This window comes from Scyliorhinus canicula, chromosome 17, assembly GCF_902713615.1.
Source record: "Scyliorhinus canicula chromosome 17, sScyCan1.1, whole genome shotgun sequence".
Lineage (NCBI taxonomy): Eukaryota > Metazoa > Chordata > Chondrichthyes > Carcharhiniformes > Scyliorhinidae > Scyliorhinus > Scyliorhinus canicula.
The window spans coordinates 64,309,868-64,335,591 of record NC_052162.1 but is presented as its reverse complement, the minus strand read 5'-3'; the positions used below and the strand labels follow the sequence as shown (position 1 = coordinate 64,335,591).

At 51.0% G+C, this 25,724-nt stretch overlaps 1 long non-coding RNA gene across 1 annotated transcript in view; it reads left to right on the top strand.

Moving 5' to 3' along the window:
* The window catches only part of LOC119951686, a 110,715-nt gene that overhangs the window by 64,093 nt on the left and 20,898 nt on the right, over nucleotides 1-25,724 (top strand). Inside the window, exon 2 of the long non-coding RNA XR_005457653.1 lies at nucleotides 16,782-16,863. This is a non-coding gene — a long non-coding RNA (uncharacterized LOC119951686). The remainder of the gene's footprint in view (nucleotides 1-16,781; nucleotides 16,864-25,724) is intronic.

Below are 25,724 nucleotides of genomic sequence, written 5' to 3'. Positions count from 1 at the left end.
CTCTTTCGACTCCTGCACTCCTGGATCTTCCGATACCCCAAATATCGCTATCCCCCAACTTGGTTTTACCCGAGTGTCCAAGACCTTGGACATAGCCTTCCAAAATTCCGTAAGTGCCGGGCATGCCCAGAACATATGAGCATGATTAGCTGGGCTCCCTGAACACCTCACACACCTGTCCTCTACCCCAAAAAACTTACTCATTCTCGCCCCTCTCATATGCGCCCAATGCACCACTTTAAACTGAATCAGGCTAAGCCTGGCGCAAGATGAGGAGGAATTGACCCTGCCCAGGGCATCAGCCCACAGGCACTCATCCAGCTCCTCACCCAGCTCCTCCTCCCACTTGCCCTTCAGCTCTTCTACCGAGATCTCCTCCGCCACCTGCAGCTCCTGGTATATTTCTGATGTCTTGCCATCCCCAACCCACACGCCCGAGACCACCCTATCCTGTATCCTCCGAGCAGGCAGCCGTGGGAATTCCCGCACCTGCTTTTTCACGAATGCCCGAACCTGCATGTACCTAAAGGTATTCTCCAGGGGTAGCCCAAATTTCTCTTCCAGCGCCCTCTGACTGGCAAAGGTACCATCAATAAATGAGTCCAACATTCTTTTGATTCCTGCCCTATGCCAACTTAGGAACCCACCATCTATCCTACCTGGAACAAACCTATGATTGTTCCGTATCAGGGTCCAAACTGAGGCCCCCACCTCCCCCCTATGCCGTCTCCACTGCCCCCAGATCCTCAATGTTGCCGCCACCATCGGGCTCGTGGTGTACCGCGCTGACGGAAGCGGCAACGGTGCCGTCACCAGTGCCCCCAAGTTAGTGCCTATACAGGACGACACTTCTAGCCGTTTCCACACTGCCCACTCTCCGTCCATTACCCACTTCCGAATCATAGACACATTCGCTGCCCAGTAATAGCTGCACAAGTGCGGCATCGCCAACCCACCCCCCTCACGACTGCGCTCCAAGAACAGTCTCTTAACCCGCGGTGTCTTATTTGCCCACACAAATCCCGCAATACTCCTATTTACCCGCTTAAAAAAGAACTTGGGGAATAGAATAGGCTGGCACTGGAAGGCGAACAGGAACCTAGGGAGAACTGTCATTTTTACGGACTGCACCCTACCCACCAGGGAGAGTGGCAGCACATCCCACCTCCTAAAATCCTCCTCCATCTGATCCACCAGGCGCGCTAAATTAAGTTTATGTAAAACCCCCAAACTCTTGGCTACCTGGATACCCAGTACCGAAAGCTCCTCTCCACCATCTTGAGCAGTAGCTCCCCCAATCTCTTTTCCTGGCCCCGCGCACGCACCGCAAAAAGCTCGCTTTTCCCCACATTTAACTTGTATCCTGAGAAGTTTCCAAAATCCCTAAGAATCTGCATAACCTCCCCCATCCCCTCCACCGGATCTGCAATATACAAAAGTAGGTCATCCGCATACAGTGAAACGCGATGTTCCCCCTCTCTCTCTCCACCCCCCCCCCCCCCCCCCCCCCCGGACCAATCCCCTCCAGTTTCTGGATTCTCTCAACGCCGTGGCCAACAGCTCAATCGCCAGTGCAAACAGCAGGGGGGACAAAGGGCACCCCTGCCTCGTTCCATGATATAACCTGAAATACTCTGACTGCAGCCGGTTCGTCGAAACACTCGCTACCGGGGCCTGGTACAACAATTTGACCCATCCTATGAATTCCTCCCCAAACCCAAACCTGCCTAACACCTCCCACAAGTACTCCCACTCCACTCGGTCGAAGGCTTTCTCCGCCTCCATTGCCGCTACCACTTCTGCGTCCTCCCCCTCCGAGGGCATCATGATCACACTCAGGAGCCTCCGCACATTCATATTCAGCTGCCTGACCTTCACAAACCCCGTCTATTCCTCGTGTATCACTCCCGGAACACAATCCTCAATCCTAGTGGCCAGGATCTTGGCCAACAGTTTAGCATCTACATTTAGAAGTGAAATTGACCAATAGGAGCCGCATTGCAACGGGTCCTTATCACACAAGGATAAGCGAGATCAAAGCCTGCGACATCGTCGGGGGAAGGATTCCCTTTTCCTTAGCCGTGTTCAAGGTTCTCAGCAACAGCGGGCCCAACAGCTCCAAGAACTTCCTGTAGAACTCAACGGGGAATCCATCCAGCCCCAGAGCCTTGGCCGCCCGCATACTCCCCAACCCCTTAGCCAACTCCTCCATCGCAATTGGAGCCCCCAATCCCTCTAACCGCCCTTCCTCCACCTTTGGGAACCTAAGTTGGTCCAGAAACTGTCGCATCCCCTCCCCCCCTTCCAGGCGTTCTGACTCGTATAATTCACCATAAAAGTCCTTAAAGACCTCATTTATTTTAGCTGGACTCCGCACCGTGTTCCCCCTCCTGTCCCTAATTCCCCTAATCTCCCTGGCCGCCTCCCTCTTCCGCAGCTGATGTGCCAACATCCGGCTTGCTCTCTCCCCATACTCATATACTCCTCCTTGTAGCTTCCTCAACTGGGCCTCAGCCTTCCCCGTGGTTAGCAAGTCAAACTTCATTTGGAGGCTCCGGCACTCCTTCAACAGTCCCTCCTCAGGGGTTTCCGCATATTTCCTATCCATCCTCAATATCTCCCCCACCAATCTCTCCCTCTCCATCCTCTTCTCTCTGTGGGCCCTGATTGAGATTAACTCCTCCTATCCACCGCCTTCAGCGCCTCCCAGACCACACTCATCGACACCTCTCCATTATCATTGGCCTCTACATATCTTTGGATACACCCTCGGACCCGCCCGCAGACCTCCTCATCCGTCAGTAGTCCCACGTCCATTCGCCACAGCAGGCGCTGACCTCTCTCTTCCCCCATTTTCAGGTCCACCCAGTGTGGGGCATGGTCCGAGATCGCAGTGGCCGAGTACTCCACCCCCTCCACTTTCAGGATTCGCGCCCTGTTTACCACAAAAAGTCTATGCGTGAGTAAGCCTTGTGTACATGGGAGAAGAAAGAAAACTCCCTCGCCCTTGGCCTGGCAAATCTCCATCTGGTAAATAAACCCCCTCAGAACCTTAGCCGCTGCTGGTCTCTTATCCGACCTCGATCTAGACCGATCCAGTGTCGGGTCCAGAACCGTATTGAAGTCCCCCCCCCCCCCCCCATTATCAAACTACCTGCCTCTAGATCCGGGATCTGACTCAACATCCGCTTCATGAACCCTGCATCGTCCCAGTTTGGGGCATACACATTCACCAGCACCACCCGGACCCCCTGCAGTTTACCACTCACCATAACATATCGGCCCCCTTTTTCCGCCACAATACCCACCGCCTCAAATGCCACCAGCTTACTCATTCATGCTGACCCCAGCCGCTCCCGCCTCTGCCTCCGATCCCCTTTTGGATTTCCCAACCAAATCACCAGCTCTCCCCCCACCAAAGTGGGGTAGTGAAAGTCCCCTCCCCTGCACACCATATAGACCAACGCGGACATCGAACACAGTGCCGACCCCCACCCCCCCACCCGGCTTCCGGTACCGCCCCCACCATTTCGCAGGAAAAAGCCACGCCCCCTGCCTGGGCCGACCCCGCCTCCTGTGGCGCAGATCCCTTTAACTGCAACCACACCCCAGTTCCCGAGGGCCCCGGGCTACGGGCCCACCCATTCCCAAGAAAACGCGGGGAAAAAGAGAAAAAAAAAGAAATAAACCCCACTCGAACAAGCATCGCCCCCTCTCCATCACCAACATCCCACGTAACATACTGCAAACCATTAACTCAAGTCCAGCTTCTCGTTTTTGATAAAAGTCCACGCCTCATCCGGCGTATCAAAATAGTGATGTCGGTCCTGGTATGTGACCCACAGTCTTGCTGGCTGTAACAGCCCAAACTTCACCCCCTTCCCGTGGAGGATCGCCTTGGCCCGGTTGAATCCTGCCCGCTTCTTGGCAAGCTGTGCACTCCAGTCCTGATAGATACAGATCTCAGTATTCTTCCACCTGCTGCTCCGCTCCTTCTTCGCCCATCGCAGGACACACTCCCTGTCGGTGAAATGGTGAAACCTCACTACCATCAACCTCGGAGGTTCGTTCGCCCTCAGCCTCCTTGCCAGGACTCTGTGCGTTCCATCCAGCTCCAGGGGCCTCGGGAAGGCCCCCGCCCCCATCAGCATGCTCAGCATCGTGGTCACATATGCCCCAGCATCCGACCCCTCCACACCTTCAGGGAGACCTAGAATCTGCAGGTTCTGCCTCCTCAACCTGTTTTCCAGATCCTCCAGCTTCTTCTGCCATTTTTTGTGAAGCGCCTCGTGCGTTTCTACTTTAACCACCAGGCCTAGAATCTCGTCCTCGTTGTCAGAGACCTTCTGCTGCATCTCCTTAATCGCCGTCCCCTGCACCTTCTGGGTCTCCACCAACCTTTCAATCGACGCCTTCATAGGGGCCAGCATCTCCACCTTCAAATCAGCAAAGCAGCTTTTTAAAAGCACCTGCTGCTCCCGAGACCACTGGGCCCACGCTGCCTGGTCCCCGCCCGCCGCCATCTTGTTTTTTCACGCCCGTTCTCCTCTCTGCTCTAAAGCCACCTTTTTGACCGCTCTGCTCCTGGTCCACTCCATACAGTGCTGAGGGACCCTCACTGCTACCTTCCCACACTGGGAATCGTCGAGCAAATACTGCTGGGGCTCCTTAAAAGATCCCAAAAGTCCGTTATCGACGGGAGCTGCCGACCGTGCGACCTACCCAGGCATAGCCGCAACCGGAAGTCACGCCTAAAAATTTTAAGGCGAGGCTAGTTCCTTACTCCCAATTGGAAAAGGTGGAGACCGCACTTGGGCATCTGAAAAATCTAAGCATGATAAGGCGCATACAATTTGCAGAGTTGGCCACGCCTGTTGCTCCTGTTCTTAAGCCGGACAAATCAGTTTGCCTCTGTGGAGGTTATAAGCAATTGGGTTTCCAATCTACATAGATACCCCATGCCTCAAGTCGAAAGCCTGTACGCCAAGTCAGCAGGTGGCCAAACATTCAATAAGTTAAATATGAGCCACAGCTATTTTCAACTTGAATTAGACAAGCCTCCCTGGAAATATGTTACAATCAACTTGCACAAGGGCCTACATGAGTGCACTCATAAGAACATAAGAACATAAGAACTAGGAGCAGGAGTAGGCCATCTGGCCCCTCGAGCCTGCTCCGCCATTCAATGAGATCATGGCTGATCTTTTGTGGACTCAGCTCCACTTTCCGGCCCGAACACCATAACCCTTAATCCCTTTATTCTTCAAAAAACTATCTATCTTTACCTTAAAAACATGTAATGAAGGAGCCTCAACTGCTTCACTGGGCAAGGAATTCCATAGATTCACAACCCTTTGGGTGAAGAAGTTCCTCCTAAACTCAGTTCTAAATCTACTTCTCCTTATTTTGAGGCTATGCCCCCTAGTTCTGCTGTCACCCGCCAGTGGAAACAACCTGCCCGCATCTATCCTATCTATTCCCTTCATAATTTTAAATGTTTCTATAAGATCCCCCCTCATCCTTCTAAATTCCAACGTGTACAGTCCCAGTCTACTCAACCTCTCCTCATAATCCAACCCCTTCAGCTCTGGGATTAACCTAGTGAATCTCCTCTGCACACCCTCCAGCGCCAGTACGTCCTTTCTCAAGTAAGGAGACCAAAACTGAACACAATACTCCAGGTGTGGCCGCACTAACACCTTATACAATTGCAACATAACCTCCCTAGTCTTAAACTCCATCCCTCTAGCAATGAAGGACAAAATTCCATTTGCCTTCTTAATCACCTGTTGCACTTGTAAACCAACCTTCTGTGACTCATGCACTAGCACACCCAAGTCTCTCTGAACAGCGGCATGCTTTAATATTTTATCGTTTAAATAATAATCCCGTTTGCTGTTATTCCTACCAAAATGGATAACCTCACATTTGTCAACATTGTATTCCATCTGCCAGACCCGAGCCCATTCACTTAACCTATCCAAATCCCTCTGCAGACTTCCAGTATCCTCTGCACTTTTCGCTTTACCACTCATCTTAGTGTCATCTGCAAACTTGGACACATTGCCCTTGGTCCCCAACTCCAAATCATCAATGTAAATTGTGAACAATTGTGGGCCCAACACGGATCCCTGAGGGACACCACTAGCTACTGATTGCCAACCAGAGAAACACCCATTTATCCCAACTCTTTGCTTTCTATTAATTAACCAATCCTCTATCCATGCTACTACTTTACCCTTAATGCCATGCATCTTTATCTTATGCAGCAACCTTTTGTGTGGCACCTTGTCAAAGGCTTTCTGGAATTCCAGATATACCACATCCATCGGCTCCCCGTTATCTACTGCACTGGTAATGTCCTCAAAAAATTCCACTAAATTAGTTAGGCACGACCTGCCTTTTACGAACCCATGCTGCGTCTGCCCAATGGGACAATTTCTATGCCTCGCAATTTCTTCCTTGATGATAGATTCCAGCATCTTCCCTATTACCGAAGTTAAACTCACTGGCCTATAATTTCCTGCTTTCTGCCTACCTCCTTTTTTAAACAGTGGCGTCACGTTTGCTAATTTCCAATCCACCGGGACCACCCCAGAGTCTAGTGAATTTCGGTAAATTATCACTAGTGCATCTGCAATTTCCCTAGCCATCTCTTTTAGCACTCTGGGATGCATTCCATCAGGGCCAGGAGACTTGTCTACCTTTAGCCCCATTAGCTTGCCCATCACTCCCTCCTTAGTGATAACAATCCTCTCAAGGTCCTCACCTGTCATAGCCTCATTTCTATCAGTCGCTGGCATGTTATTTGTGTCTTCCACTGTGAAGACCGACCCAAAAAACCTGTTCAGTTCCTCAGCCATTTCCTCATTTCCCATTATTAAAACTCCCTTCTCATCCTCTAAAGGACCAATATTTACCTTAGCCACTCTTTTTTGTCTTATATATTTGTAAAAACTTTTACTGTCTGTTTTTATATTCTGAGCAAGTTTACTCTCATACTCTATCTTACTCTTCTTTATAGCTTTTTTAGTAGCTTTCTGTTGCCCCCTAAAGATTTCCCAGTCCTCTAATCTCCCAGCAATCTTTGCCACTTTATATGCTTTTTCCTTCAATTTGATACTCTCCCTTATTTCCTTAGATATCCACGGTTGATTTTCCCTCTTTCTTCCGTCCTTCCTTTTTGTTGGTATAAACCTTTGCTGAGCACTGTGAAAAATCGCTTGGAAGGTTCTCCACTGTTCCTCAACTGTTCCACCATAAAGTCTTAGCTCCCAGTCTACCTTAGCTAGTTCTTCTCTCATCCCCTTGTAATCTCCTTTGTTTAAACACAAAACACTAGTATTTGATTTTACTTTCTCACCCTCCATCTGTATTTTAAATTCCACCATATTGTGATCGCTCCTTCCGAGAGGATCCCTAACTATGAGATCATGAATCAATCCTGTCTCATTACACAGGACAAGATCTAGGACCGCTTGTTCCCTCGTAGGTTCCATTACATACTGTTCTAGGAAACTATCGCGGATACATTCTATAAACTCCTCCTCACGGTTGCCTTGACCGACCTGGTTAAACCAATCGACATGTAGATTAAAATCCCCCATGATAACTGCTGTACCATTTCTACATGCATCAGTTATTTCTTTGTTTATTGCCTGCCCCACCATCTCGTTACTATTTGGTGGCCGATAGACTACTCCTATCAGTGACTTTTTCGCCTTACTATTCCTGATTTCCACCCAAATGGATTCAACCTTATCCTCCATAGCACCGATGTCATCCCTTACTATTGCCCGGATGTCATCCTTAAATAACAGAGCAACACCACCTCCCTTACCATCCACTCTGTCCTTCCGAATAGTTTGATACCCTCGGATATTTAACTCCCAGTCATGACCATCCTTTAACCATCCTTTAGGTTACATGGTTAGCACTGCTGCCTCACGGCGCCAATGTCCCAGGTTCGATCCTGGCCCTGGGTCACTGTCCTTGTGGGGTTTGCACATTCTCCCCGTGTTTGCGTGGGTTTCTCCCCCACAACCCAAAAGATGTGCAGGGTAGGTGGATTGACCACGCTAAAATTGCCCTTTAATTGGAAAAAATGAAGTAGATACTAGTTCGGGGTCTCATCAGAGTGCACCATATAGCAATTGCTCATAGAGAACATATTCCAAGGGTTACCCAAATAGCGGTGTACTCGGCTGACGTGCTGATCACAGGGACTTCAGGGCGTGAGCTGAAAGAGGTCTTGCATAGATTCTCAAGAATGGGGTACACCTGAAGAGGGGAAAATGTGGTTTTCAAGCAAGCGAAATGACCTAGTGGGGCTATCGGTTGCATAAAAAAGTTTTCCATCCGGTAGAGAATAAGGTGAAGGACATCAAGGAAGCACCAACTTCAATAATCAACAAGTGCTGTCATCCAACTTACTGGCCCATTTTGGTCCCAAGAAGTAACTTGTTTGCAATGTTATGGTTCCCTTACAGGGTCGGGGCGGTACTTTCACACCACTGGAAAGGAAAACTCCATCACCTGTCCATTCGGATGCTGAGTGGAAGTATTCTCAAATTGACGGGGGCTTGGTGGTTGTGTTTGGTGTAAAACGGTTCTACCGATTTGTCTACGGTAGGCATTTCATAATAGCTACTGACCACAAGCCCTTATTGAGACATTTTAAAAAGGATAAGGCAATTTCCCCTGTTGCCTCCCCTGGATACAGCATGGATCCTGTTACTTGCAGCTTATGAATACTTTTTAGAGCACCGCCCTAAAACCCCGATAGCCCCAGCCAATACATTGTTACCTCCCGCTGGCCACAAGCCCGGCTCCTTTACTAGCATTGGAAGAGGTCGTGGTGACCCTAAACTTTTTAGAGTCTTTGCCAGTGTCCGCAAGGCAAATTAAGGCCTGGATTCAAAACGATCCAACCCTGTCGAAACTAAAGTACATGATCCTGAATGGTGTGATTCCGAGGACAACCCTCAGAAGTAATGAAACCCTATCTGACTATGAAAGATGAGCTCATTGTTGAGGATGGTATCATTCTCTGGGGGTCCAGAGGAGTTATTCCTCACCAAGGACGGCATCCAATACTTATGGAACCATATATTGGCCATCTGGAGTATCGAAAATGAAAATGCTTGCCAAGAGCCTGGCCTCAGACATCACAGACTTCTTGGTGAGACGGTGCGAGACGGCACGGCCTTTGCTTGGGGAATCAAAATGTTCCCTCTCTCAGCTTCCCTAGATCCACAGGAGTGGCCAGGCAGGCCATAGGTGAGTGTGCACGCAACTTTGCAGGGCCTCTTAGGATTCCTGTTTTTGATCCTGCACACTCCAAATGGTTGGAGATACACCGCATGAACTCCACTACGTCCCACGCAACAATCGAGAAATTATGACAGTTTCTGCAGGCATGGAATATCAGAAGTCCTGGTTTCCGATAATGGCACTGCCTTCACCAATAGTTAAGTTCCAAAACTTCCTGATATCCAAACACATCAGAACAGCGCCTTATCTTCAGCATCAAAAATAGCTTCTTCCTCAAGTGGGATGGAAATTTTCGGAAATGGGAGGAGAAGGGGATTAAGACACTAAAAGATTTGTTTCTTGGGGGTCGGTTTGCAGGATTGAATGAGCTGGGACCGAAGTAAGGGCTGGAGCAGGGGGAAATGTTTAGATACATGCCGATTCGAGACTTTGCCAGAAAGGAGATACAGAGACCGGCTCCACATTGCTGGAGGAGGTGCTGACGACAGGTGGACTGGAGAAGGGGGTAGTGTCGGCGGTTTACGGAGCTATTCTGGAAGAAGAGAAGGCACCACTGGAAGGGATCAAAGCAAAGTGGGAGGAAGAGTTGGGAGGGGATACGGAGGTGGGGTTCTGGTGTGAGGTGCTCCGGAGAGTGAATGTCTCCACCTCGTGCGCGAGGTTGGGGCTGATACAGCTGAAGGTGGTATATAGAGCACACCACACAAGGGCGAGGATGAGCCGATTCTTTGAAGGAGTAGAAGATGTGTGTGAACATTGTGGTGGGGGTGCGGCCGCAAATCACGTTCATATATTTTGGTCCTGTCCAAAGCTGGAGGATACTGAAAGGAGGTTTTTAGGGTAATCTCTAAAATGGTGCACGGGAAACTATACCCGGGCCCTCGGGAGGCCATATTTGGGGTGTCGGACCAGCCGGGGTTGGAAACAGGTGGGAGGCAGATGTTGTAGCCTTTGCCTCATTGATCGCCCGAAGGCGGATCCTGTTGGGGTGGAGAGCAACTTCTCCACCCTGTGCCCTGGCGTGGCGGGGGGACCTATTGGAATTCTTGACTCTTGAGTAGGTTACGTTTGAACTGAGGGGAAGGATGGAGGGGTTCTACAATTCATGGGCATTATTCATTGTGCACTTTCAAGAACTGGATAACATCGAACATTAGTTGGGGGGGGTGTGATTGGGAGGGTTGGGGAGAGGGGGGCTGTGTGTGTTAATGGTGACTATGGGTGATTCCTGATTCCTTTTTGTCATTTGTTTATGAAAAAGAAATGAAATGAAAATCGCTTATTGTCACAAGTAAGCTTCAAATGAAGTTACTGTGAAAAGCCCCTAGTCACCATATTCCGGCGCCTGTTCAGGGAGGCTGTTACGGGAATTGAACCCGCACTGCTGGCTGGTGTGTTATGCTTCATCATGTAGCATAAGCTGCTTCCTTGATGTATACTCTGACAAAGGAAGGTTCAGACTTGGAGTTAGGTTTAACACATTTATTGAAGTTAACAATTCTCCTATTTGAGTTCGACTCTCCTGCTAATCTTACTATAGTAACTCAGTCTAACTAACCAGTCTGCTCTAATCCATGTGTGGGTGTGATGCTTCCTGATCTGCCCCTGTCTCTCTGAGTGTCGCCTATGGAAAGAGAAAGTGCTTGTGGTAGCGATGCAGTATGCCATCTGTGTTGTCCAACCTGGGCTGTTTCCTGTGATTGTGATATTGATGCTGTAGTGGAGCAAACTCATCTGCCTTGAAAGCTGGTTTGCTTGTTTGTAGTGGAGCAAACTTTAATCAGTGAGATTTGCTGTCATGCCATGATATGGCTGTACCCTTGCCAGTGTTAGGAACTGTGCTGTTACATTGTCCTACATTTGCAGAGTTGTACCATGTCGTACCAGTCGTTGTTCCAGTGTTGTTGGTTTTGTCGTGCTTGTTGTTGACGTTGGTGCCTTTGATACGCTTCTTGTTGATATCTTTGTGGTTGTTTTCGTAGGTTTTGTTGTTGTGTTTGTTGCGCTCAATGACCACACCGAGTGGAGAATCCGAGTCCTTCACAAAGTTACATGTGTCAGTGTCCTTTGTGGCATCTGCTGTTTCATTTAGCGTGCCATCTCTGATTACTCGGCGTGCCCAGTCTGGAGTCATGTCCAGTTCACTAGAATCATCTTTGGCTTGTCGATGCTCCCTGTCTGGAGCCCTTTCTGGTTCACCTGAATCAGCTTTGGTTTCTTGACACTCCCCATCCGGAGTCATTTCAGGTTCACTTGAAGCATCTGAGGTGTCTTGATGCTCCTCGTCTGGACTCAAAACGTTCAAGAATGCAGTTTCTTCGGGAGAGGCTCGAGTGGATGAGGTTTGAATTAACGTGGTGCCACTGCAGTCACTAGTAACCTAATTTTGATCATCGAGTGCCTGTGTACAGACTAGCGGAGAACAGTCAGTCACGCTGTCATGTTGCACATCTTGTATGGGAATTGTGAAGCCTTTGTCACTTGTCTGACAGACAGTATGTAGACCTTCAATGTTTTCTTGTTGGTTAAATGAGCTGGGTAGACTGTCAGAGTCTTCTTCTGGCAGTTCAAATAATCTGGGTGGACTGTCATAGTCGCTTTGTTGTTCACGTGAGCTTGGTAGACTGTCATAGTCTTCTTGCTGTTCACTTGAGTGTGGTAGACTGTCATAGTCTTCTTGCTGTTCACTTGAGCGTGGTAGATTGTCATAGTCTTCTTGCTGTTCACTTGAGCGTGGTAGACTGTTATAGTTTTCTTGCTGTTCACTTGAGTGTGGTAGACTGTGCACTTGAGCGGGGTAGACTTGCATCATCTGCTACTGGTTGCTCAGATGAGGTTGCTAGACCTTCATGGTCTCGTTCATGCAAGGACTGCGCTCTGGAGCTCTTTTTGCAACTGCGCATGTGCGGCTCCTTTCTTGCGAACTTGCTTCCATCGTAGAGTCTGTCAACGAGCTCGCTGTGGAGGCTTGTATCACTCTCTCTGTGGAGTCTGGCATCGTTCCCTGTGTGGAGTCATGCAGTGGTCTCGCTGTGGAGTCGATCTGTGTTCTCTGTGTGGAGTCGGGGACTCTTTGCGGTGTGTGGACCACTCTCTGTGTGGCAGCAGGCCGCTCTCTATGGGCTTGTATTGCTCTCTGTCTCTTGGCATCAGGCCGTAGCATAATCCTGCTGGGCTGAAGATCCTCAAATCCGAAGAACTCGTCCATATCTGTGTCAGATTCTTCACTGTGCAACACATCGCGTTGCACTTCGGATTTGGTATTGGGCCGCCATCTCCAAAGATGAAATCTTTGTCTGAGTCGTAGTCCTCAAGGACTAAATCATCACTTAGGGTGGTGCTAACTGCTTGTTGTAGGGTTCTGCGGAGGTTACTTTCAGCTACGGGTTGAAGTTCAGCATTGTGCTATCGTTCCAGGTGAAAGAATTGTGTTTTCCGGTTTAAAATGTTTTTTTTACTGTTTTGGGACATTTCCCCTTTAAGTGGCCGTGGCTCACGGATTTTGGCGTCATGACGCTGGTGACATAGAGCGTAGGAATGGAACGCGCATGTGCAGATCACTTTTCCTGTACTTTGTGCTCTTTTTGCAACTGCGCATGTGCGGCTCCTTTCCCAAGATGGCTGCCAATCAAAACTGCCATTTTCTGCATTTGCAGGCCTACCTTCGTCTCGTGGTGAGTATTGGCGCCTCTTTTACCGTTCTCTCTTGTGTGTTCCTCGCAGTATGCTTGAAACTTGTCCAGGACTGCCAGGAAGTCTCTCTTGTCTTGCCCTTTGGAGTACTTGAAGGTCATGAAGATTTCTGCTACAGTTTCACCCGCAATGGTGAGCAGAAGCTTTATTTTCTCTGCATCTGCCACGCCATCTAGGTCGAACGCTACCAGGTAGATCTCAAATCTCTGCCTGAATGCATGCCAGTTTGCACTGACATTGCCGTGGTACCTGAGCTGCTGTGGAACCGGAATCGCGAATATCTTGCCTGGGTGCTGTTGTTGGTTGTCACGGATATGATGAATTGAACTATGTAGATTTAGCAGGCACTAACTGGTACCATGTTGTGTTATGCTTCTTCATGTAGCATAAGCTGCTTCCTTGATGTATACTCTGACAAAGGAAGGTTCAGACTTGGAGATAGGTTTAACATATTTATTGAACAGTTAACAATTGTCCTACTTGAGTTCGACTCTCCTGCTGATCTTGCTATAGTAACTCAATCTAATTAACCAGTCTGCTCTAATCAATGCGGTGGGTGTGATGCTTCCTGATCTGCCCCTGTCTTTCTGAGTGTTGCCTATGGAAAGAGAAAGAGCATGTGTGCCCTGTCCATTTATATGGGTAGCCCTCTTGTGGTAGTGTCACCTCTGGGTGTGTCTTGACTGCCCATTGGTCGTGTCCTTTCTTACTGACCTATTGGTTGAATGGCTGTGTGTCATGATATCTCTGGTGCTTCCTCTAGTGTTTATTTAGTCTTAGTGTATTTGCATTAACCCCTTGTGTATTTACAGTGATGCATATCACCATACTGGCCTGCTTTGGTCTGCTTTAAAAGCCAGATCTTTAGCCCTGTGCTAAACCAGCCCCTGTTTATGTGAACCTGCGGGCTAATGTTTGGGGTTTGGTGGGAGGATGGGATTGTTGTTATTTAAAAAAAAATTTAAATTTAGAGTACCCAATTCATTTTTTCCAATTAAGGGGCAATTTAGTGTGGCCAATCCACCTAACCTGCACAACTTTGGTTGTGGAGGTGAAACCCACGCAAACACGGGGAGAATGTGCAAACTCCACACGGACAGTGACCCAGAGCCGGGATCGAACCTGGGACCTCGGCGCCGTGAGGCAGCAATGCTAACCACTGTGCCACCGTGCTGCCCAGGGATTATTGTTATTGATATGGGTTTTGACATATTCGTTACTGATTATTGTTTATTGTTGGTGGGTGTAAATGTGGGAGAAAATGTGAAAAAGGAGAATAAAAATATATTTTTTAAAAAGCTTCTTCCTCGCTGTTACCAGACTCCAAAATGGCCCTCTTACGGACTGATATGCTCTCTTCACACATCTTCTCTACTGAGTAGTACTAACTTCTGTATGCCTGTGTTTATTTACATTATGTATTTATGTTTGCCTGATGTTTTTTTAATGTATGGAATGATCTGTCTGGATTGTAGGCATGACAATACTTTTCACTGTACCTCGGTACACGTGATAATAAACAAATCCAATCCAAATCCAATCCAATCCAGGTGGGCTGGCATAACGGGCAGTGCAGACTTTTAAAACTGACATGAAGAAGCAACCAGCGGCATTCATAGAGGCCAAATTGTTATGATTTTTATTCAACTATAGGACAAGTCCTCACGCAACAGAACTGTTAATGGAACGGCGACTTCTTATGAGACCAAGTCTCCTTTTCTGCAGCCTTTTCCATTACGTTAATAAAAGGGTGTGGTGCTGGAAGACTATTACTGCCGAGATTGTTACAGTTGCCAAACTTAGAAGATTGTGCTGGTGTCTTTGGCACTGCTGCAAACCGTCCAGGAGAAAATGCAGATGTCGAGTTTTCCGTTGTCATCCGTTTGGCTTGCATGTGCAGGATTTCATACGTGCCACCGCCATCAGGATCTGGCACCAAACCCTCCTTGCCATCAGTCTCATAATGAGGCCAGTGATGTGCAACAGTTAAAACTGAGAAAACAGCGTGAGTCCAAAACTGAAGGAGACATGAGATGGATTAACTGAATTGACTGAACCACAAATAGTAAGATTGTTTTTGTATAATGTGAAAAACTGAATTAACTTCAAACTATGAAATTTATTATAAAAATCTAGTGAATAAGTCATATGCTCTGAATTTAGGAAAATGACTTGGACTGATGCAATGTTTTAGAAAAGAGCGAACCTAAAAATGTGGAGGTACTTTCTAAATCTTAATTTTTCAATTATAATCTTCACAGTCTGCTTTTACACAATGGGTATATTTTTATCTATTTCTGTATTTTGTGAATGTTGTTAAGTGCAAGCAAAAACAACAAACTGTACAGGACTCATCTTTTATTTTAAACTGTGGGGAAATGTCACTTCATCCAATGTCATGGGTATGTGAGGAAAGCTCCAGGAATTCGTGAAAACGGAGTTAGCAACCCCTGTTCTACACATGAGGCAGTCTTTAACCTATTCAGGTGAACCCTGGTAATTTACCCCCTGTAGAAAACATAATCCGGCATCTATACACAATTGTTTCTTATTCAATATCTTCAGCCAAACTTCAAAACCAATGATCCCATTGTCCCTTTTTGACAAATATTCAAGAATTGGGTGAGATGGCGGTGTAGTGGTAACATCACTGGACTAGTAATCCAGAAGCCCAGGCTCTGAGCGATATTGTCCCTTAACTGCAAAGAAAAATAATTGGGTGCGTAATGATATGTCGATAGGCACACCACTGAAGGGTTAATTATTACAGTGTAATTCAAACACTAGAGGGCACCACCAGTTCTCAGTATAAATATCAGACCTCAGGGAATGCTGGGTAGTTAGCAAAGGAGACAGACTGAGTACAGCACGAGGAGTAGAATAGATTAAAGAGGGTAAACACGAGGCTATCATTAGTGACTACTAGATTATTGATTACTGCTGGACAGATTCAATATTACTTTATTATTAGTTATGGCTCAGTAGTGTGTGCGAACTTCATTTAATTAATCGTTATCTAATAAATTAGTTTTGATTCAATCTAATGATTGATGGTTTCTTTGTCATCAACTCAACGGACCATTCTGCATCAAAAGGCAAAGAACGACATATTACCACCAAAGGTAATATAACAGGGTACTCTAAACTTATATTAAAAAAACAAGCCGGTGAAAGGTTATGGGAGGTGGGAAGGAATGTGGGGTCAGGGTTACAATCAGATCAGCCATGATCTCATTGAATGACGAAGCCGGCCCGATGGGCCAAGCAGCCGACTCCTGCTCCTAATTCATATGTTCATTTATATGTCCGTATAATCCAGTCACCAATAACTTTTCAACCATATCCTTAAATTCACTTAATATTTTCTCGTAATTATCTTTTCAGAGGACAAACTCCATCTCCATCCTATCATTCATGCCATGTGTAAAACAATTCCAATTCCTTTGTGGGAATCCTTATGGAAACAAAGCAGGATACAAATCCCAGATTCTGGAGAGAAAGGCCAGCCTGTGTAGGGGGAACGTCATGGAAGCGTGTCTAACACACAGTGGTTAATTCTATGGTTAAGTTTAGTTATTTTGCTGAATTGTTTCAAAACGATTGTGAGTTTGCTGTGTTATGAATTTTATATTTAGTCCATGACACAGAAACAATATGACAGCTCCCAGAAATCAGAGAAAATAATTTGAGTGATTGATTTTGTCTGTTGTGTGGTGAGCGACTGCTGGTAGGGGAATGATGGCTTTAAAAAAAAGAACAATTTTACTTGTTAGTTTCAGGCATTTCATTCACAATTTATTTTTATTTGTTCACAGAATTAGTGTGATCCACATGAAAGATACGATCTATTTGGCCCCAGCAGAAAAATGTGATGATACATTTCAATGCACACTTGAGGTATGAAAGACCCATTCATGGTTAGCCATGCAAGGTAGATATTGTAGACTGTGTTTATTTAGGTATGATTTTCATTCTCCCCATGTCTGCGTAGGTTTCACCCCACAACCCAAAGATGTGCAGGTTAGGTGGATTGGCCACGCTAAATATCCCGCTAATTGGAAGAAATAATAATTGGGTATGATTTTCTTGTGTGCATTGTTTAACACACTGTGGATGATGATGTGATGGATATTGCCAAACACTGATACAAATGGAATGAATAATGGATTCCAAAATATTTAGGTGTAGATATTTATGCTCCATTCTGTGTTTTTAACATTAAACATTTGGTAATGATGAAAAAAAGCAACATAGACCTCATTGGAAAAGAAAATTAAGCAAGAAATTTAATGCAGTTAAAAATTAAAATCAGTTCTTTAGAGTCTAAATATGAAGGTACAGAATTCATCTGAAATGGGAGCTTCTTGGAAGCAATTTTTTCCAGTTGCATTTGACCTGTTATTTCTTACTTTGACCACATGGTGGAGGCATTCAGTCAGGTTCTGTGCTGTTCGGCAAATATTACAATAGCTGCTCCAGAGATATATTATTAATAGCTAATGCACAATGCAATTTTCAGGGTACTACATCCCCATCTTAGTGAATGAGAGGCACAGTGTGTGTCAATAGTTTGTTTCTGTAGAATCCGACAAAGTGACTACACGGGAATGCACAGTTGGATATAAAGTGAATACAGGTTTCTTTCTCATGCAGCAATCTTCCCACTCCCCGAAGGGTCCTCCTCCCCGACCTGCACCGAGGTCAGGGTTTTTATACTCAGAGGCTCCCCTTGTTAAGGGGGAAGCCCCACCCTGTTCATCGGAGAGGTTCGTATTCTGAGGTGGTCACGGGGAAATGGACGGTGCACACCCCGTGACCTCCGCGGGGGACATAACACCCCTCTTCCACGCTCCCCCCCAACACCCCCCCCCCCCCCCCCCCCCCCCCCCCCCCAAGTCCAGAGAAGTGTCCGTGTCCATCGGCTGTAGCGAGGGATCCCTGGGTCTGTTTAATTTGAGGGTGGCTTTCAGGAGTCAACGGAGCTGGGCGGGGGGGCGTCCACGGCACAAGGGACCGACCTTTCCTCACTGAGCGTTTTGGCTGTACTGGCAGTGCCAACATTGATGCGGGAGCTGGTGGTGGCGTGTTGATGTGTTGATGTCTTCTTGCTGCTGGACGTCCACTTCGCGATCAGAATCTGATAGGGAATCTGGTAAAAGCTGCCCCCTTTTCGGAGACCAGGACCTCGGGAATGAACGTGTGCTGCAAGCGTTCCAATCGCCCTTGTGGTGGTTGCCAAGGGCGTTCCAATCGGCCTTGTGGTGGTTGCCAAGGGCGTTCCAATCGGCCTTGTGGTGGTTGCCTGCATCTTGTGGACTTCCAACCACTTTGAATGGGGTCCACTATGATCAGGAACATCTCCCGCTGAAAAGGACTGGCGAGGTTGATGTGGAGACGAGACCACGGTTGGCCCAGCCATTCCCGAGGGTGCATCTGGTTCTCCTGGCGTGGTCCGCAAAACTGAGCCAGCTTCTCGACGTCCACGTCGATTGCAGGCCATTAGACGTAGCTGCGGGCCAGCATCTTCATTCTGGACACTCCCCGGTGTGCATTGTGGAGGTCTTTCAGAAAGGGGGTGCACCCGTGCTCCGGGATGACCACCCAAGTCCCCCCACAGCATAATGCCATCCTCAATGCTTAGCTCCAAGATCTTCAGGTCTTGAGGTCTTCAGGTAAAGCCCAATGCTGGGCCCCAGAATGATGGACAGAACGATGTGGCGAACCCAGAACAGCTGCGGTCTGTCTGGGTCCAATCCCATATGCGCACCCCGTGACCGGCAGGGTGTCCATAAAATGGAGGAGGATGTCGACGACTTCCTCGGCCACCGTAGGTGCCAGCAGTCTAGTGGAGAGGGGGAGGCGGCTTAGTGCATCTACATGGGGAATCTTCATACCTGGCTGATGCTCTAAAGTATGTTTGTACGCTGCCAGCAGCAGAGTCCACCGCTGGCTCCTTGCCAGTGTGATTTGGGAAATTGCCCAATCCTCTTTAAATAGACCTAGTTTGTGGTCGGTGTAGACCGTAAATGTGTGCCCATAGACATATTGGTGAGATGTCTTCACACCAAAGATAACAGCTAGTCCCTCTTTCTCAACTTGCGTGCAATTTCGCTCTATGTAGACGAGCGTTCTGGATGCGAATGCTATGGGCCACTCAGAGCCGTTGCCCATGCGATGGGCGAGGAGGGCCCCCACTCTGCAGGGCGATGCATCGCAAGTCAAGAGTAGCGGCTTGAGGGGATCAAAATGGGTGAGCTGTTTGGAGTAGGTCAACTGTTGTTTCATTGCAGAGAATGCCTCCTCTTATGGCTGGGCCCATTCACAGAATTACAACAACCAGTGCAGAGGGCCGAGAAGTGTCGCCAGGTTTGGAATGAACTTCCCATAAGAGTAATAGAAATCTACTTTTCTTATCGGTAATAAAAGTTTAAAGGAAGAAATGATTTCGTGACATTATACTGTAAAAAATCATATATTAGCCATGACAGCAGAGAAGGCTGAGAGCATGGGAAAAGATCAGGGGCGGGATTCTCCGTTGCCCGTCGTAACGCTGGTTTCCGGCGAGAAAAATCGGTGTTAATCACTCCGGCGTCGGGGCCTTCTTTTAAGCTGGCAATATCCGTTCCCGGAGAGGCCAGCAGCTGACTGACGCGATACGCGTCAGTTTCACCAGCTGCGGAAGTGGTGAGACCCGGCGTTTTTTGGAGGAGGAGGAGGAGAGAGACAGACCCAGCATTTTGGGGGGGGGGTTGCGGCTGCGGCGTGGGGGGGGGGTTGCGGCTGCGGCGTGGGGGGGGGTTGCGGCTGCGGCGTGGGGGGGGGTTGCGGCTGCGGCGTGGGGGGGGTTGCGGCTGCGGCATTGGGGGAGTTGCGGCTGCGGCATGGGGGGGTTGCGGCTGCGGCATGGGGGGGCTGCGGCATTGGGGGGGTTGCGGCTGCGGCATGGGGGGCTGCGGCATGGGGGGGCTGCGGCATGGGGGGGGCTGCGGCATTGGGGGGGGGTTGCGGCTGCGGCATGGGGGGCTGCGGCATGGGGGGGCTGCGGCATGGGGGGCTGCGGCATGGGGGGGGCTGCGGCATGGGGCGGCTGCGGCATGGGGGGGCTGCGGCATGGGGGGCTGCGGCATGGGGGGGTTGCGGCATGGGGGGGGTTGCGGCATGGGGGGGTTGCGGCATGGGGGGGTTGTGGCATGGGGGGGCTGCGGCATGGGGGGGCTGCGGCATTGGGGGGGGTTGCGGCTGCGGTATGGGGGGCTGCGGCATGGGGGGGCTGCGGCATGGGGGGGCTGCGGCATGGGGGGGGCTGCGGCATGGGGCGGCTGCGGCATGGGGGGGCTGCGGCATGGGGGGCTGCGGCATGGGGGGGGTTGCGGCATGGGGGGGGTTGCGGCATGGGGGGGTTGCGGCATGGGGGGGTTGTGGCATGGGGGGGCTGCGGCATGGGGGGGTTGTGGCATGGGGGGGCTGCGGCATGGGGGGGGCTGCGGCATGGGGGGGGGGTTGCGGCATGGGGGAGGTTGCGGCATGGGGGGGGTTGCGGCATGGGGGGGTTGCGGCATGGGGGGGTTTGCGGCATGGGGGGGGTTTGCGGCATGGGGGGGGTTTGCGGCATGGGGGGGGTTTGCGGCATGGGGGGGGTTTGCGGGCAGCGGCGTGCAGAGAGGGGGGGCGACGGATGCCCGGGGCCAACGCACCGTCGCCCCCCCCTGTACGCCACTGCCCCCTACCCCAACCCCCCCCCTCGCCACCCCTACCTCCCTCCCCACCACTCCTACCCCCCTCCCCAATACCCCTACCTCCCTCCCCACCACCCCTACCTCCCTCCCTCCCCACCACCCCTACCTCCCTCCCCACCACCCCTACCTCCCTCCCCACCACACCTACCTCCCTCCCCACCACACCTACCCCCCTCCAACGCCGGGTCCCCCCCCCCTCAACGCCGGGTCTCCCCCCCCCCCTCAACGCCGGGTTCCCCCCCCCTCAACGCCGGGTCGCCCCCCCCTCAACGCCGGGTCCCCCCCCCTCAACACCGGGTCCCCCCCCCCTCAACGCCGGGTCCCCCCCCCCTCAACGCCGGGTCCCCCCCCTCAACGCCGGTACCCACACCCCGTCCCCCTCCCTCTGAAGGCCGGTACCCACACACCCCCCCTCTCCTCCCCCCCTTCCTTCCTCCCCCCCTTCCTTCCTCCCCCCCCTTCCTTCCTCCCCCCCCCTTCCTTCCTCCCCCCCCTTCCTTCCTCCCCCCCCTTCCTTCCTCCCCCCCTTCCTTCCTCCCCCCCCTTCCTTCCTCCCCCCACTTCCTTCCTCCGTTAGTGGGGGGGGGGGTGCGGCGTTAGTGGGGGGTGGGGGGTGGGGGGGTGCGGCGTTGGAGGGGGTAGGGGTGGTGAAGGGGGTAGGGGTGGTGAGGGGGGGTTGGGGTAGGGGCAGCGGCGTGCAGAGGAGGGGGGCGACTGATGCCCGGGGCCAACGCACCGTCGCCCCACCTCTGCACGCAGCTGCCCCTACCCCAACCCCCTCCCCTCACCACCCCTACCCCCTTCACCACCCCTACCCCCCTCCAACGCCACACCCCCCCACCCCCCACCCCCCACTAACGCCGCACCCCCCCCCACACTAACGGAGGAAGGAAGGGGGGAGGTGGAAGGAAGGGGGGAGGAGGAAGGAGGGGGGGAGGAGGAAGGAAGGGGGGGAGGAGGAAGGAGGGGGGGAGGAGGAAGGAGGGGGGGGAGGAGGAGAGAGGGGGGGTGTGTGGGTACCGGCCTTCAGAGGGAGGGGGACGGGGTGTGGGTACCGGCGTTGAGGGGGGGGGGTGTGGGTACCGGCCTTCAGAGGGAGGGGGACGGGGTGTGGGTACCGGCGTTGAGGGGGGGGGGGACCTGGCGTTGAGAGGGGGGGACCCGGCGTTGAGAGGGCGGCGGTTGCGGCATTGCGAGAGATGGGGGGCGGCGTTGGAGGGGGGTAGGGGTGGTGGGGAGGGGGGTAGGGGTGGTGGGGAGGGGGGTAGGGGCATTGGAGGGAGGTAGGGGTGGTGAGGGGGGGTGGTGAGGGGGGGTGGTTGGGGTAGGGGGCAGCGGCGCACAGAGGGGGGGGCGACGGTGCGTTGGCCCAGGGCATCCGTAGCCCCCCCTCTCTGCACGCCGCTGCCCTCAAACCCCCCCCCCCCCATGCCCCCCCCCGATGCCGCAACCCCCCCCGGATGCCGCAACCCCCCGGATGCCGCAACCCACCCCCGATGCCGCAACCCACCCCCCGATGCCGCAACCCACCCCCCGATGCCGCAACCCCCCCCCCGATGCTCCCCCCGATGCCGCAACCCCCCCCGATGCCGCAACCCCCCCGATGCCGCAACCCACCCCCCCGATACCGCAACCCACCCCCCCCGATGCCGCAACCCACCCCCCCATGCCGCAACCCACCCCCCCATGCCGCAACCCCCCCCATGCCGCAAACCCCTCCCGATGCCGCAACCCACCCCCCCGATGCCGCAACCCACCCCCCCGATGCCGCAACCCACCCCCCCATGCCGCAACCCACCCCCCCGATGCCGCAACCCACCCCCCCCCATGCCGCAAACCCACCCCCCCCCATGCCGCAAACCCACCCCCCCCCCCCCCCCCCCCCCCCCCCCCCCCCCCCCCCCCCCCCCCCCCCGATGCCGCAACCCAACCCCCGACACTGAACGGCGTCAACCATCATCAATGGTTGACGCCGTTTTAAAGCAACTGTGATTTTCGCCGACGTGACCCGTGGCCACGTCGGCGGGACTTCGGCCCATCCGGGCCGGAGATTTGTGGACACTTAAAAAAAAATGAAATCCCGCCGGCGCCAGCTGTTTTCAGAGGCTGCCGGCGGGATTTGCACAACGCCGGTTTCTGGCCGGTGGGAGATTTAAAAACCCTGCGGGAGCGGAAATAACGCCGCTGCCCGCCGATTCTCCGACCCTGCGTGGGGTCGGAGAATCCCGCCCCAGATAAGGAAGTCAGTTTGAAAACTGACTATACACTACAAGGCCACGTTGCTGAGTAAACTCATTGTTATTATTACTGGGCAAAAATCCCAGGGAAACAGGTGGTTTGATCACACCATATTATGGAAACATGTAGAAATTCTCTCATGCTGCATTATCTCTTAAAACTTGACAGACATTTTGGTCGAATTAGATGAATTATAATTATTTTAACCCAATCACAGTCAGAGAGGTGACAGAACCTTAAAAGATTATGATTTCCTTAAGCGACCGGGACAGAACCTTATTTGCTCTCTCTGAAACCATCTTTAACCTAACCTTTGAAACCTATTCTTTATTTTGCTTTTCAAACTGCTATTTCCTTTTGTTTCATTTTTGTATTGTGCATTTTGATCTGAAGAAATTACCACGAACTGAATTGTATTTTGAATTCAACTCAACCATCTGTATTTGCGTTGGAAAAATAAACTTTCTAGATTCTGTACTCTCATAAAAATTGACTTGATCAGTAGACTTTAAAACTGACACAAATAAAGTTATACTTTACTTCACCCAAGAAGCTCAGTCTCAAGTTCTGTCGATTAATATACAGTGTGGCGACACATAAATATATTAATAAAGTACAGATCCATCAAATATTTAACTAAACCCAGAAAAGAACGCAACTCCGTTTGCCCTCCAGGGACAGGGGCCTGCTTAATAGCCTGTACCTTGCCTTCTACGGGGTGTAGGCCATAGCGGTCCACCCTATACCCCTAATACGTGACCTCAGGGGCGTTGAAATGCATTTTCCCCAATGGAGGCGGATGCCAGCTTTCCCGAAGCACCGGAGGGCGTCAGCCAGGTTCTCCAAATGTTCCTGGTCGAACGATCTGGTAATGAGGACATCATCAAGGTAAATGGCCACTCTGGGCAACCGCCGCAGAATGTTCTCCATCACTCTTTGGAAAATCGTGCATGCCGTGGAAACTCCAAACGGCAGCCAGGTATACTTTAATAACCCCCTGTGGGTGTTTATGGTGACAAACCTCCGGGAGGCGGGGTCCAAGACCAACTGCAGGTACGTATGGCTCATGTCGAGCTTTGTGAAAGTCCTGCCACCTCTGAGCTTGGTGTAGAAGTCCTCGATTCGGAGATTCTGGTAACGGTCGAGACAGGAGACATGCTTGACTGTCACTTGTAGCTGGCACACAGACGCATGGAACTGCCAGGTTTCAGTTTGAGCACAAAGGGAGTGGCGAACTGAATGGGGCAGATAATGCCCAATCATTCCAAACAGTCCAACTCGATGTCCACTTTTGGTCATTAGGCATAAGACACCGGTCGAGCTCGGAAATAGAGGGGCGGGGCCAGCGGATCCCCGTTGATCCTGGCCACTGCTCCTTTGATTGTTCCCAAACCATCGTCAAAGACCCCCGGAGAATTTCACCGCGACCCTTTTGGGGACATTCGGGCAAATACGGCAGACTCTCAGCCAGCCCAGTTTCAGGTAGCCAGTCACTACCTTACAAACTTGGTCCTCCACCACGGACCACCATCAACGGCATACATGTCGATTGTTGGCTGTACGTTATTGGGACCACAGAGGTGCCTGCAATGACCAATGACTCCCCTGTGTCTGTGGCAAGTCTGGCATCTGTATTGCAGAGGGCCAGCGTCTGGAGGTTGGTGCGGAATCTACCAAATGTGTGGCGGCTAATGACTGTGACCGCCACTCTGGTATCAAATTCTATATTGATGGAGTGTCTATTTACCCACAGCAACAGCTGGATTGGGGCCACCCATGGCCCGGTTTCGCAGTGCAGCTGCTAATCGTTGTCCACATAGTACGTCCGATCACAAGGGGTCGGTCGAGCCAGAAGCGGTGGCGGGAGCAGGATCCTCACATGGCCATCTGGAGCTTGTCTAGGTTCCCGCCTTCGGGAGAGCTGTCTTGTTGCCTTCGGGCACCCTGCAGTGGTGACCTCTGTCTCTTTTTTAAAAAATAAATTTAGAGTACACAATTCATTTTTTCCAATTAAGGGGCAATTTATCTATCCTGGCCAATCCACCTACCCTGCACACCTTTGGGCTGTGGGAGCAAAACCCACGCAAACACGGGGAGACTATGCAAACTCCACACGGACACTGACCCAGAGGCGGGATCAAACATGGGACCATGAGGCAGCAATGCTAACCACTGTGCCACCGTGCTGCCCTGTGACCTCTGTCTCTGCAGTGTTCACCCCACTGCCGGGGTCCCGTTCTTTGGCTCTTGGAAAACCCGGGTTGGCACTCAGATTGGCATCCTAGGCTTTGGACCGTCATCCCCTGGAGTTCTTGTACCCCGAGCTCAGCGCTCTTACGAGAGACAGCAATTTCACCTGCTGTAGAGTGAGATAAGTTTCCATCAAAAGTTTCCTCAGCATGGCTATATCGCAATGCCACAGAAAAACTGGTCTTGCAGGGATTCATGAAAAGTAGGCCAAAATTCACAAGTTTCAGCGAGCTTCCGTAATCACGCCAAAAAGTCTCTGTTGGACTCCCCTTGGGCCTAGGTGAAAGCGGAACCTGCGGATGATAATTGGGGGCTTTCCCCAACCAGGGATACTAATGTAGCAAAGGACAGGGAGTGCGGCACATCTGAATGGGTTAATCTCGTGATGACTGCATAGGTTGGTCCACCAATGGCCTCCAGTTATTCCACAGTTTGTCGTTCGTCTCTGACAATCACATTGTCCTGAAAAAATACTGCATTCGCTCAATATACTGAGCCCAATCATTGGTACTCACATCAAACAGCTCGAACTTT